At 51.3% G+C, this 14453-nt stretch overlaps 1 protein-coding gene across 11 annotated transcripts in view; it reads right to left on the bottom strand.

Moving 5' to 3' along the window:
* MARK2 (microtubule affinity regulating kinase 2) overlaps nucleotides 1-14453 on the bottom strand; it is a 57810-nt gene that overhangs the window by 16929 nt on the left and 26428 nt on the right. The window contains exon 1 of one of the 11 annotated variants that reach the window (XM_059931847.1): nucleotides 5758-5776. The exons of 9 other annotated variants lie outside the window; for them this stretch is intronic. The gene's annotated coding sequence lies outside the window, so the exon portion shown is untranslated. Of the gene's footprint in view, nucleotides 1-3160; nucleotides 3243-5757; nucleotides 5777-14453 lie in introns of those variants that run through there. One more of the 11 variants, XM_059931856.1, reaches the window with a different exon arrangement.

Below are 14453 nucleotides of genomic sequence, written 5' to 3'. Positions count from 1 at the left end.
TGCTACAACATGGATGAACCTTGAAAGCATTATGCTAAGTGAACAAAGCTGTTCACAAAGGACCACAGGTTATATGATTACATTTATTTGAAATGTCCAGAGTACGTAAATCCACAGAGACAAGAAAGAGATTGCTCTAGGGCTGAGGAGGGCTGAAGAGGGTGAGGGGACTTAGGGGTAACAACTAAGGGCTGTGAAGTTTCTTTCTGCAGTAATGAAAATATTCTAATGAAATGCTGACTGTGGTGAGGGACACACAGCTCTGAGAATTTACTAAAAGCCACTAAATTGTACACTTTAACGGGTGAACTGTATGGGATGTGAATTACATCTCAGTCAAACTGTTAAGAGTCTGGTCTAACTCTGGTCAAGAGCACTGACTTGCCTCTTCCAGAATACCTGATGCCATTGCTCCAGCATAATGGGGATAAAGTGCTGCCAGAGTCTCATCCCAGAACCATCCAGAGCTGCCTTGGAAACTTCAAGGAAACAATTTGGAGGGGAGCAGGGTGACCAGAGAAGTGTGACTCAAAATTCTTTCTTTCACGGTCCTTTTCTGGCTCTAAGTGAAGTCCTCAAAAACCACAGAGAAAAGAAATGACTTGCTACCACCCAAGGAACTGTCCAGGGTTCCTTGGCAAGAAGCGTGCTTCCCCAGCCTGTTGCTTTTCAGCCCTAAGGGGCTATGAATAGGGAAAAACTTCCCTCTGCCCCAACTTCCAAGACAGGAAGATGGGTGGAGAAGTTTCCTTGGCAACCTCTAATTCACCTCCTAAATTTCTTGTCACTCCCCTGTTTTCTGAGGATATGAGCCAAAGGCAGCAGGGTCTTGACAGTCCCCAAGTCCTCAAAGTTTGCAATGAGAATTTAGTGTCTACCTGAGGATTTGGGTCCTTTGCTCCCTGAAGCCAAATCTGGGAACCCCACTGCCTATCCTGAGCTCTGCCCTGCCCATCCCTCGCCATGCTTCCCGCTCCAGGGGCTGCTCTGTGTTGTGCAACAGGACAGCATCCCCGCCCCCCCCCCCCCACCACCACCGCGAGGCTCAGCTGCGCACAGAACTTCAAGGAACAGCAACAACCCTCCTCCTTACTGGGACAGAGAGGGGTGCTTAAGAGTATAGATGCAGAGACAAACTGCCAGGGTTCAAGTCCCAAATCTGCCACTTACTCAACACATGTTAACTTTATTATTATCAACAACATCCTTAAGAGGGAGATGAGATTATTACAAAGCAAGAAGGAAATCATCTAAAAGAAGACCGATGCGGGATGATCCCACACATGGGTGTCAGGAGATGGTCTAGTGGGTGCCGAGGAGCTCTGTCCAAAAGAACTAGGTTCCAGTCCTGGCTCCCCCACTTACTAGCGTTAGTTTCCTTATCTGTAAAGTGGTGATAAAGTAGTCCCTATTTCACATTCATTAGGTGACAGAAAATATGTAAAATGCCTTATCCAATGCTCAAAAAAAGAACAACCATGAATGCCATTATTTTTAGTTCCTCAATACTACAAAGCCTATTTGCAAAGCCAGAAGTCTCATTGTCAGCAAGACTTCTGCATCTAAGTCAAGCCCTCCTAAGCCAGCTGCAGCCTAGCTGGAGGCCAAGAGATGCTATGTATGGGCCCTCCCGGCTGGGGAGAGGTCCCGGCTGAGCATCAGCCGCCTGGCCTACACCAGCCCCTTTAGCCTTCACAGGAGGGGACTCGACAGGGCAGCTGTGAAGGGCTGATTCCAAGCTAGGTATCCAGGACAGTCAAAGAGAAGGTTCTGCTTGCCCGGGACCCAGAGAAGCAGAGGACACTGGTGCGTGCTCTTGGATCCCCTGCTCTAAAAGTCACACACTCCCCTTGCAGGACCGAACTACCCAACTCTCAGGACTCAAAGGACACAGTCCTTCTCTTACCCCTTCTGCCCCTTCTATGTTGTGAGATATTTCCCACAGCAGGGATGCGGGACAGGGTGAGGAAGCAGAGAAAGGAGAAAGTCTCTAGTAGGAAATGTTCCTTGGACCAAGGCCCCATGAGAGGCGGCTTCTTTGAAGGCTGAAGAGGAGGTAGGGGTGTGGGTGGCTATCATGGAGAGAGAGTCCCATCCCTGGTTCTCGACTAGGCCCATGTAACCTGGACCCAGGTCTCACCAACAGGGTGGGGGGCTGAGGACTAGCTGCCCTTCTGGGCCAACTAAGCAGGATCTAGCTAGAGCCATGCTCTGCCCCCCACCTCCATCCTCCTTGCACACAGTAAGACATGGAACACCAGACATCCTCAAAGCTCTGGCTGACATCACACCATAGGCAGGCCCCAAAGGTCTGAGGCCAGTCTGTTGAAAGCAGACACCACGGCTCTCAGGCAGCTTTCAGAAAGAACAAGGGGTCACCCTGTGAGGCAGTATTTGGAACCAAATGGCAAAACACGCAGGTTACTAAGCAGGCCTGATTCAGAATTAGGGCCTAAACAGCTTTGAGGTCCTCAATCGAGAGAAGGCAGGACATGAGGATGAAAAAAAAAAAAGTCTTATATCCAATGGGCCCTTCAACCTGGATCTCGGAACTCGGCCTAGGCGTGTTGCCACGTTCGCCCGGAAGACAGCCTCCACCCCGAGAGGCCCGGCGCTGACTCAGGTAGGCAGCGCCCCTTCCCTAATGCTGGAGGCCCTGACCAACAGTTCTCCCCTAGAAAAGCTCACGCTTTGGGGCTCTGCACTCAGGTTTGGCCTCGAGTGTCCTGAGACTTCCCTGGGGCCGGGAGGGGGCCAAGCTGGGAAGGGGGAGAGGCAGGCACGCCCTGGCCAGAGGCAGAGCGAGCCTGGGCACCGTGGAATGGAGGAAAAGTGTCCCTTGGGCACCGGCCCCGGGCGGCCGCCCCAGATCCGTCTCCCCTCACGGCAGCACTCGTGCGCCCTCCCTGGGCCTCTGCCCGTCGCCAGCCCGTTCCCTTCACTCTGGCGGGGCCTGCTCACTCGACCTAAGGGGAGAGTCTCCTCTGGGTACTCGCCCCCTCTTCCCTTCTCAGCCAGTGCCTCTTCCCAGGAGGAGCACTTCCCTGTGCTAGTTGCTGCCTGGCTCCATTTAGCCACTCTTCAAAGATCCTGTGTTTGGGGTGAGAGGGATGAGAGAGGAGGGGGCAATTCCACAGCAAAAAAAAGGGGGGAAACATACCCGGCTGGAGAAAGGGACAAGGACTACCAGCGACTTCCATCCAGCAGAGGCCACGGCAGAACCTGTCAGGCAGTGAGGGCAAAGTACAGAGGCCGGGAAGAGCCAGGCCCAGGGCGGGGGCTCCTGGCTCCGTCAGCCTCCCTTACTCAGCTGAAGCAGGCGACACCTTCCACCACCTCGTCAGTGAAAAGGAGCGAAGCAGCCAGGCCAAGCGGCTCCTGCCTGGGAACCTGGACTGTGTCGCAACCGAAACCACCACTAGCAGAGAGAGCCCAGGCTTGGCAAGGAGAGCAACGGGGACAAAGCCCTGCGGCTTCTTGTGGGCCAGGGTCTGGTAGCCAGAAAATGCATGCAGTCCTCGGACACTACCCAGGAGCAAGGTGAGAGGAAAGGGGCAGGGGGCTAACGGGAAGGAAGGGAGACAGAGAGAGAAAGAGGCGGGTTTAGATCAACTTCCTTCTCCCTTCCCCTCCCCCTCTCCGGAAGTGGGCTGCCCCACCCTCCCCAAGGTGCTTTGCTGGGTAACAGCTGGGAGAGGGTGAGGAGGAGACTTACTCCAGCCCAGGTTGTCATAAAGCCATTCTCTCTCCTGCAGCAGGTGGGACCTGGGTAGGGGCTCAAATCTGCGGGAGGAGTACGTGTGAATCAGACATGCTGACCCAGAGAGCGCCAGCAAACCACCCACGGGGTGGGCGGGAGCAGAAACCAGCCGTCCAACAGTGGCACATGGACCTCCTACTTCACAAAAAGCAGTGTTTAACCTTAGAAAAATGCACATTCCACTTATACAGATAGTATTCTGGACATAATATCAGGAGATTCAGGAACCCTGGAGCCCCTTAGGTCCATGGGTTCTAGACTAAGAACCTCTGTCACTGATAGAGAATGAGATGCTTAATCCTAAATTTTGCCCAAAGGCTGGGAACAAACCAAATGCTTCTCTACATCCCTTCCAGCCCTGATTCTGGGAGTCTATCTCCAGGTTCCCACCCACCTCCAAGTCTCCATCACTCTTGAGGGCCTGGGGGCAGCAGGCGCAGCCATTCCTCACGCCTGCCTCCAGCCAAGCCCCTGCTGTCTAGGCATCTGCTGTCCTTGTGGCAAACTGGAGCCCTCCCCGTTTGTGTTCTGGTCTCGGCCTTTCTTCTGGCTGCCAGATCAACTTCATATTCATTCCACTACTCGAGGCTAGGGTCTTTCCCACTAGGCAGCTCTTTAAAGATCTCATGCTGGGAGGCCATAAACCCCTCTAGGGAAGGGCAAAGCCTCCCAGTGACCTCACAGCACCTGAGCACAGACACCTGGGAGACCATGCTACTCAGTGTTCACCTTATGTATGAACCCTGGTCAACAGATTCGGCATTTCTGGTACTACCATCTGCTGGCACGTACTTCCCATGTTCTCTACACCATAAACCTACAGGGTAGGGAGCATCTTCATTTTACAGATGAGAAACTTAAGCACAGAAGTTAAGAGACTTGCCCAAGGTCAGCCTCCCCGTGCAGAGCTGGGCCTGGAGCCCAGGGCTTTCGCGCCCACTCCAGCACTCTGCTGTTCCTCACGGTCCCCTTCACCAGCTCCTCTTCGATGCTTCTGAAGCCTAATCTGCTCTTATTTCTCCCAAAAGAAGAATGAGTCCTCGCTCTTCCTCCACAGACTAGGAAGAGGGGAAAGATGTGAAGATTCCGGAAAGGTGCCTGGGACAGCAGGAAGGCCAACGTCCGGGTTAAGGCCAGTGGGGGGCAGGGGCTGTTTTAAAGGCCTACCCAGGTGGTCCCACAGCACCCCCTGCTCTCACTCCTTCCCAAAGTGTGCCCTCATCTCAGTGGAAGAGGTCAGGCTTTATTCTGGACCCTAGGCTCAGGCTTGCCCCTCCACTCAGATGCCAGAGCGGGATCAAATGGCTTCATTTCCCAGTCTCCAGGATTTTGCAATGTGACAGAAGGATTGTTTCCTCAATCTTATTTGTGGGAGGCAGTAAGGGGCTTTGTAAACGGAGGAAGTACCAAGCAGTGACCTCAGAGAGGCTGGGGAGAGACAGGATGGGACTGAGCTGAAACGTCACATGGCAAATCGCTAGTTCTTTAACCCTTCCTCCTTCATTGCATCCAGGAGCCTTCTTTGCACCCTTTGATCCTGAGCAACTGTCACTCTCAACTGCCAGGAGTCAATACACCAGTGGAGCATTCTGGGTAGGAGAGCTCTGGTAAAGCTTGGTAAGCACTGACCAGTGGAGAGTCTGGATGTACACCCCCAGCCCCAGAATGAACTGTGATGTCTCCACCTGGGGAACCCCCACCATCCCTTAATACTCCGTCGAAGAGCGGAGGTGGGCTTGTGTAAAACTGCCAAAGGGCTGCTCCCTTTTTCCAACCAGGGTAGGTGCCTCCCTGACAAAGGAGGCCAGCAGAGCCTGTGACTGAAGCAAAGCTGAAAGCAAGCTGGTTCGCTGCCCTCCAGCTCTCTAAGCGGCAAGTCTCACCCCAAGGCTGGGAGACCAGCACTGCAGCCTGGGCCATGCAGGGAGCCCACGCGCCTCAAAGCAGCCACAGCAGAGCCAGTGCCTGCCTGGGAAGTCCGGCAGGCGAGAACTGACCTGGAGTGAGATCCGAGCTGAGCCACCTACAGCCCCTTCACGCATGGAAGCTGCGGTGCAAGGAGCACCCCTCGAACCTCCTGTCTTCTGAGCCACTTGAAATGCTGGGCTCCTCTTCAAAAATGGGTGGATTCTACTGAGCAACCACGGCTTCAGAAGCTTCCACACCACTTTATCCCTGAGAATCTGCTCACTGGGGCCTGGTCTCTATCTCAGTCCCCAATTACTGTTGCCCGTTCAGCAAACCTTCATTGAGCGCCCACCTCTGGAGCCTGTTGCAAAGTACGGAGGGATCTGGTTCCTGCCTTCTAGAGACTGAGAGGAGGGGAACCATAAACGGGACTCACGACGGTATCTCTGCTTACTTGTTAGGCAGGCAGGATAGCACAGCAGAGCTCTGGAGGCAGCCGGAGGCGGTGGGGGCCCTGCCTTCGCTCCTTACCAGCTCACCGAACACCACCAGCAAGATCACTTGGCACCTCTAGGTCTCAGTTTCCTCACCTGGGACATGAGGACACTAGCTGTTCCCACTTCACAGGATTAGTGCGAAGATGAAATGAGAAAATCCACGCCAGCGTTGACCACGGTCGCTGGTGCGCAGTAAGGTCTCAACCATGTTTTCTATGATCTCTCTTCACTTTCAGGTAGGGACCTTTGTTTCCCATCTACAGGGGTTCTCTGAGCCCTGAGAAGAGCTATAAAAATCTCTAAGAACTTGACTACAAGTACCAGTGTAGCAAAGCTGGTATTCCTTCTAGAATGAGGAAAGTCAAATTTCTACCATGGCTGGGCTGTCAGACAAAAAGGACCCTCCTTCCTAACACCACTCCTGCCAAGAGAAGTGGGTGAATGAGAAGGCAGCCACGCCTCTGCCCTCTGAGCGGCCCAGAGCGGGAGGAAGGTGTGCCCACTCTTCCCTTCCTCATCATTTCCTTAACTCCTTCCTCTCAGAAAAGGTCCAAGAAACGGCCGACATACCAGTACCACATGGTGCCAAGGGCTGGGGGAAGCTCACATTGCCAGCCTCGCACTCCATCCGGCTCCTCCCTACCAGTGGGTTACCGTAACCATGGAGACCAACAAGTTCCTCCATATCACAGGAGAGCCTGCCTGCCAGCAGCCCAGGGCTCTGGGGGAGGCAGAAGGCAGCCTGCAGCAGAAAGGTCTGGCTCGCTTTACAGAGGACTGTGGGGAGCTGATGGGAGACTAACCAGTGAAGCTGAGGTGCCTGGGCCTCCCTCCAACTTCCTTTTCTTTGCCCAGTCGTTTCTTTTTAGCACATTCATTGTCTGGCTGTATGTGGTGTGGTGGTGAAGGGTGTCACTCTGGAGTCAGACAGATCTGCGGTGGGACCCCAGCTCCACCACTCTGGCTGCTGCGTAGGGAATGGACTGGAACGGTGGTGTGAAGAGCTACACAGATCCACACACACTAAAAGGCTCCAGATCTCATATAATACCTTCTTTTAAGTGATCCAGGTAAGTAAACCCTCTTATCCCTTGTTTATCCCAAATCCCTTTGTTCAAATAGTTATCCAGACACCTTCTTAGCTGAGAGTGATCCCTCCCTTCTCTGACTCTCACAGCACCCTATCTGTATCCATTCAGCTCTTCTGACTTTGTGCCTCTATGCCTTCACCCCCTCTTTGAGCTCTGAGAAGTCAGAGGTCACCGTTGTATGCCCTTAGTGCCTAACAGCGCCCCACGTTACAATGCTTACGGAATGCACACAGAATAAAAGTGGTACAACTTTTTGATCCCTAAAGTTGCTCCCCTCCTCCCCCAAGGAGATAAGCAAGGGCAGAGGAAGGAAGATCAAAACCTCTGGCCAGAAGACCCCTTTCCCCTCTTTCAGGGCATTTACTGCCCTTTGAAGTTGGTTGGTTACTGTCTGTCCTTCCCACTAGACTACACCATAAGGGGAAGGCCCCCGGTCTGTCTGATTCATGGCTCACAACAATGTCTATAACACAGAGCGGAAGTATTCAGTAAGGTAATGAGCGAATAAATGTGAACGAATGAATAAATAAGAAAACATGTTGGGGCATCTTCGTGACGGTCTCTGGGATACACGCCAATAACCTGTATCAGTGTACTCTGCACACAACATCCAAGTGGGCAGTGGGTCATGAGACCCCCCTCTTCCCAAAATGGATGACATCCATGGAGCGTCAGTTCTACTAACAAGCTTTCTCTCAGGTGGTGACAAGCCCCTTGGCACTCTCATCTGTCACAAAGCTTGAGGCAAAGGTGGTCACCGAGGAGAACTGGAGGCAGGCCCAGAATACAGCCACAGCTGAGGACCAGCAGCACCGCCCCCCCATCCCTGGCTCCCCTCAATCAAGCCTAAGTCCTCCTTTCATCACAGAGGGGGATCCCTCTCCTCGAACTTCCTGCTGCCCAACAACCACCAGGCCCTCCCACTTCACACAGTTCTCTCTGCCTCTCCACATTCAATCCCTCCACTGCCGTGCTACCAAAACCACTGTGTCTTGCTGTGACAATGCAATGCAGCTTGAGCCATTCTAAGACCTACTGATTTGGGGAAGTGACAGTGACTTTAGGAGACATTTACTTACTGTTTGCCACACTGAGAGCTGCTTTAATATTTCCTCTTTGAACCAATGTACTGATTGCAAGGCCCTGTCAACCCTAGAGAGCCAAAAAAATTCACCCATATACACCTGCCTTCTGCCCACTGCACAAGCAGCGTTCCCACCTGGCCACCACCCTCCCCAAACTGCCTCCTGTTACAGAAAAGCAGAAGGACTAAAAACGGCAGCTGGGGAGCTCAGGTGACTCACCCAGCATAATCACCTCCTCCCAGAATCTCCCATCTTCTCCTGGGGTTTTTGCCAACACAAAATAAAAAAGAAGCACGAGATCTTAAAAAAAAAAAAAACAACAAAAAAAACCCCCCTCTCTCAGCATTTATGCAACAGCCTTTCTACCTGGGTGCAGATTTAACCCTTTGTCTCTGCCCCTTCCAATGCAGTTTCCTTAAAATGTTTTTATGCTGAGGCCGGAAAACAGGCCTTCCGGGTCTTATCTGGTTCCAGCTCTACACTGGAAGGTGCTGAATAAGACAGGTGCCTCTTTCCACTGCATCTTCCTCTGGAAGTGGAAAAACTACTACCTTCCTACTCCTCCAGTTTCAAAGAGGGAATTGAAGAAGGAGGAGGAAATAGCAGAAAAAAGATTGGGACAAAGTTTGCTGCCCCAGAAGTCACCATGGTCAGAGATCAGAGCTCAAGCAGGACAAGAAGTAACAGAAACCACCTAAGGCCGGCACCACCACTCTCAGAACCTGTCTCCACCTGGCCGGGCTACAGTGTGGCTCTTCCACTTACGTGACCACTAAAACTCCAACTGGCTGCTCTTTCCATGAGCAAACCCCCATTGAGTTGTTCCTGCTCAGGAACAGGGAGAGGTGTTATCTTCCTCCTACAACAGATCACTAAAAACCCAAGCAGGTGAGGACACACGAGCTGTGGAATGAGGGACGCCCCTGTTTCCGGTGCTACCTGACAATGGGTCGAATCAGTCAAAATTGAGAATTCAGTCTCACCTGTTCCCAGAACAATCACAGGAGCTGCACATAGCTCTCTAGCAAACTTTTTGGGTAGGAAGTGGTGTGTGTGTGTTTATCTTTGGCATTTGGCATCTAGAAAGACAACTTACTTTTGTGATAGCTGGTGCTATGACTACAAAGTAATGAGAATGCTCCCACAAGGCACATGCAAATCTGCTGCAGCATATTAGTCAAGAAATCCCCAACTTGGGACTTCCCTAGTGGTCCAGTGGTAAAGAATCTACCTTACAATGCAGGGGACACAGGTTCGATCCCTGGTCAGGGAACTAAGATCCCACATGCCATGGGGCAACTAAGCCCGCACACACCACAACTACTGAGCTCGCACGCCTCAACTAGAGAGCCTGCGTGCTGCAAACTACAGAGCCCACGCGCTCTGGAACCCGCGCACCACAACTATAGAGCCCAGGCGCCCTGGAGCCCATGCACCACAGCTAGAGAGAAGCCTGTGCACAGCAAGGAAGAGCCCACACTCTGCAACAAAAGATCCAGCATGCCTCAACAAAGATCCTGTGAGCTGCAACTAAGACCCAATGCAGCCAAAAATAAATAAATAAATAAATAAAAAATCTTTAAAAAAAAAAAAAAAAAGAAATCCTCAACTTACCAAAAGTTCTGTTCTGAGAAGGAACTATTTTTCCATAGAAACATGTTACAAATGATGGCTGCATTCTCAGGCCAGCCCACCCCATCACGGCCCACCACTGTATCTGAAGTAGTGTATTAACCATACTTAACACTTAAACCAGAGTTCAGAATAGGAAAATGAATCAGTGTTCCAACATGGGACCTAGGAACGTATCTTTGCTCTCCAAGGAGCGTGGGCCGTAGAAACTGGGGTTTCTTAACCTTCAAACTCTGGGTGAGGGCTTGACATAAAAGGACTTGAGCATCTGGGGGTGGCTGGGTAGGAGGGAGGGTCTAAGGAGATATGAACCTAGGTGGAGATGAAGAATAAGGCTGGAGGAAAGGAATTCTGAATGGATACTGCCTTACAGGAGAGAAGGGTTAATTAAAGGAAGATCAAGTAGAACTTCCAGAGAGAGAGAAGGGAGCCTGGGACAGTCCCCTGACATATCAGGGGAAACACTCTTTAGAACTGTCTTCCCTGCTGGGTACCTCCTTTCTACCTCACTGGGCCCGCCGCTACCACTGCAGTCTCAACCCTGGGCCAAGGGCAGAGACTGCTGAATCCTGTTACTAAGTGGCCATGACCTGGGCAGGTGCCTTGGCTAGCTTGTCGGATAAACGGAGGAGGGCTCATTTGTCAGAAGCTGGGTGGAGAAGATTGGAAAGCACAAGTTTCTCACTGGGACGGAGTACATGGCAGCTTCTGACTTTAGGCTTAGGTTGCCCCTGAAGCCAAACACTGTTCATTTTCTGGTAGCAACGGCAGTTCTCCTCCAGGGTGCCCTAGCTGTTTGTGTGCATGACCTAGGAGCAGAGAACATGGTAAATGAGATGACAGCTATTTTCCATTATAAGTGCCTTCTTAAAAAACACTTTTATACTTAATTCATCTTCTCAGAGACAGAGTCTGAGGAAGAGAGTCTGACTGTACTGGTTTCTAAGAGAAAGGAGTGGTCCAGAAAAGGCCAGTTTAGCCCTGGCTAAGGCAACGGGGAGATGTGGGTTCAGACTTCATTGCTGGAGGTTATGAGCTTTCTAACGTCTGTGATTTGAACACGGGAGCAGGGCCCTTTGGTACAGATTAACTCACGTGCTGGTGGAAGCCCTCAGGAACTAGATCCACCAACTGACCGGTGGTGCTGGGGAGGAAGGGGGCCACTTTGGGGCATTGTTAGATGCACTATTTATTACACAGACTGCAGACAAGAGAATGCTGGTTGTTTTGAAGGAGGCAAGCAGCCAAGTTTCTAGCTCTCCACCTCCGAATTCACTCAGAGAGGGCAGGGAAGAAAGGATGGCTGCAAAAGGAATACAGATCCTCCCCAACAAATCCTGAAGGGCAGCTCTAATTGCCAACAGGCATGGTGGCTTAAATAAAGACCGGAAGATTGAGAGAAAAAACCCCACCCAGGATACCTCCGGTCAGAAGAATCTGGCTGGGTAGCAGGAGGCCACTGCTACCCATCCTGTTGTTCTATCTAGTCCATGCAAACAGCGAGTACAAGGACAAAGACCCCATAGTCATAAGGGGGTTTCTATCAAGAGAAAACAAAGGGGTAAAGTCAGAAATTATTCAACACCATCCAAAACACTTAGAACAATGCCTGGCATATATTAAATGCTCATGACATGCTAGCTATTATTACTATAATTCCATACGCTTTCCCAACTTATTCAGTAGGTTGCCAGAAAAAGATATGGCTTTTGAATAAGTTTTTATGTTTTTTTAAAATATGATTTTTAAAAAATTAATTATTATTTATTTTTGGTTGCATTGGGTCTGTTGCTGCGCACGGGCTTTCTCTAGTTGCGGCAAGTGGGGGCTACTCTTCCTTGCGGTGCACGGGCTTCTCACTGTGGTGGCTTCTCTTGTTGTGGAGCACGGGCTGTAGGCGCGTGGGCTTCAGTAGTTGTGGCTCAGGGACTCCAGAGCGCAGGCTCAGTAGTTGCGGCGCACCGGCTTACTTGCTCTGCGGCATGTGGGATATTCCCGGACCAGTGCTCAAACCCGTGTCCCCTGCATTGGCAGGCGGGTTCTTAACTACTGCACCACCAGGGAAGCCCAGATAAGGCTTTTGGCTTCAACTTCTTTACCCACTGCTTACCACAAATTCTCTATTCTCCGAAAAGAGATGGATCTTTCAAACCGGCCTAGGAAAGCGCTAGAGTCGAAGACCAAGTTCTGGTCACCTATTTGCACAGCTCAGACTTGGACGTGGGTTTCTGGCAGAGCGAGAAAGGGCTCCAGCAGCTCAACTGTTTTATCCCTTCCATAAAAGGCCACTCTACTTGTCCCTGATAAAAAGCACTTTAAACACACACATCCAACCCTAGGAAAATGCAGAGTACACACCACAGCTCCTGAGACACACAATGTCAATAATCTTGCCAAGATTTTCTAGGTATATGGAACTGGAAACTTTGAAAATTAATAGTCACAATGGGAAATGTGACCGGTATTTAAGAAACACACACACACTCACACAGTGTGGCTAGAGTCCCTGATTGTTATGTACTGAAGAGCACTGCCTCTTCCGTAGTGAGACGAGGGAAACTCAGAGCCAGGGTAGTGGGGGTGAGCGTGGTGGTGAAAACTTAGCTGCACTCCCAGCTCCTGAATGTCTCTGGCTTGGAGACTCGGCAGCCTTCGTGGCAGCCAGGCTCCCACCACCAGCTGTCCTTCACACAACATAACAAGATCACTGTTTGGGAAGATGGGATTTTCGGTGTTGGGTTTTGTATCCCATAAGCTGGCATGCATCTGTCTCAGGGGCAGTTTCCTGAAACAGCTGCATGTCATGGGCCCCGGCAGACAGGATTTGAGATACAGGAGAAAGATAAATGAGATACCAGAAGGAGGAATTCAGGGATGATAAAGGTAAGAAGGAATGAAACTGTCTAGCTGTCCTTTTCTCACTCCTGTCCCACAAGAGCTGACTTTTCCTACCTGGTCCTCACTAAGGAATCACAAACACTCCTGTTTCCCTTTCTTGACAGACCCAGGCTTCCTCCTGGCATCTCCACATTTTTACCCTGACAGCTCTAACACATCAAGTGACTGTGGTATCTAAAACTCATGCTGGGGCTTCCCTGGTGGCGCAGCGGTTAAGAATCCGCCTGCCAATGCAGGGGACACGGGTTTGAGCCCTGGTCCGGGAAGATCCCACATGCCGCGGAACAACTAAGCCCGTGGGCCACAACTACTGAGCCTGCGCTCTAGAGCCCGCGAGCCACAACTACTGAAGCCCGTGCGCCCAGAGCCTGTGCTCTGCAACAAGAGAAGCCACCACAATAAGAAGCCCGCGCACCGCAACGAAGAGTAGTCCCCACTCGCCGCAACTAGAGAAAGCCTGTGAGCAGCAACGAAGCCCCAGCGCAGCCAAAAATAAATTAATTAATTAATTTTAAAAAATAATTAAAAAAATAAAGCTGATGCTGGCTACCCCATTAAGAGATGACCAAGGTCATGTGAGCTGGCCCGACATGTTCTGCTGCACTTGTTTATGGGCAAGAAGATTAAAACAACCTGTCAGGGGAGGGAAGGGGGCAAACCCTGTACACAGGGCAAGCACTGGGAACACCACACAGAGGTCTCCTGCCAAGAGATCTTTTGCTCAAATATAAAGCAGAAATCTCTCACCAAACACCAAACCAGCTAACTATGCCGAATACCACTTATGATCCAGTGACCTTGAGGCACTGCTCCATTTTTCCAAAGTTCTTCGTATAAAAGGTTTGATTTTTTTTTTTGGGGGGGGGGTCCGGGAGATTAGAAGGATGAGCAACATAGGGCCCCATTAAGAGTCCCAAATTAAAATAATACCCAAGCAAAGGCTCTCTGTCTCACCAAGAAATGTATGTGGCATAGGGCTTAAGAAAGAGGGGTGTTTCCAGGGTACTTTTGCATAAAGAAAGCACTCAGGGGCTTCCCTGGCGGTGCAGTGGTTAAGAATCTGCCTGCCAGGGCTTCCCTCGTGGCACAGTGGTTGAGAATCCGCCTGCCAATGCAGGAGACACGGGTTCGAGCCCTGGTCTGGGAGGATCCCACATGCCGCGGAGCAACTGGGCCCGTGAGCCACAATTACTGAGCCTGCGCATCTGGAGCCTGTGCTCCGCAGCAAGAGAGGCCCTGATAGTGAGAGGCCCGCGCACCGCGATGAAGAGTGGCCCCCACTTGCCGCAACTGGAGAAAGCCCTCGCACAGAAACAAAGACCCAACACAGCCAGAAATATTAAAAAAAAAAAAAAAAAATTAAAAAAAAAAAAAAAAAAAGAATCTGCCTGCCAATGCAGGACACAGGTTCGAGCCCTGGTCCGGGAAGATCCCACATGCCGCGGAGCAACTAAGCCCATGCGCCACAACTACTGAGCCTGCGCTCTAGAGCCCGCGAGCCACAACTACTGAGACTGCGAGCCACAACTACTGAAGCCCGTGTGCCACAACTACTGAAGCCCGCATGCCTAGAGCCTGTGCT

The sequence above is a fragment of the Balaenoptera ricei genome, chromosome 8, assembly GCF_028023285.1.
Source record: "Balaenoptera ricei isolate mBalRic1 chromosome 8, mBalRic1.hap2, whole genome shotgun sequence".
NCBI classification, from domain to species: domain Eukaryota; kingdom Metazoa; phylum Chordata; class Mammalia; order Artiodactyla; family Balaenopteridae; genus Balaenoptera; species Balaenoptera ricei.
Note: the sequence above shows the minus strand (reverse complement) of the source record. Positions and strands in the feature narration are given on the sequence as shown.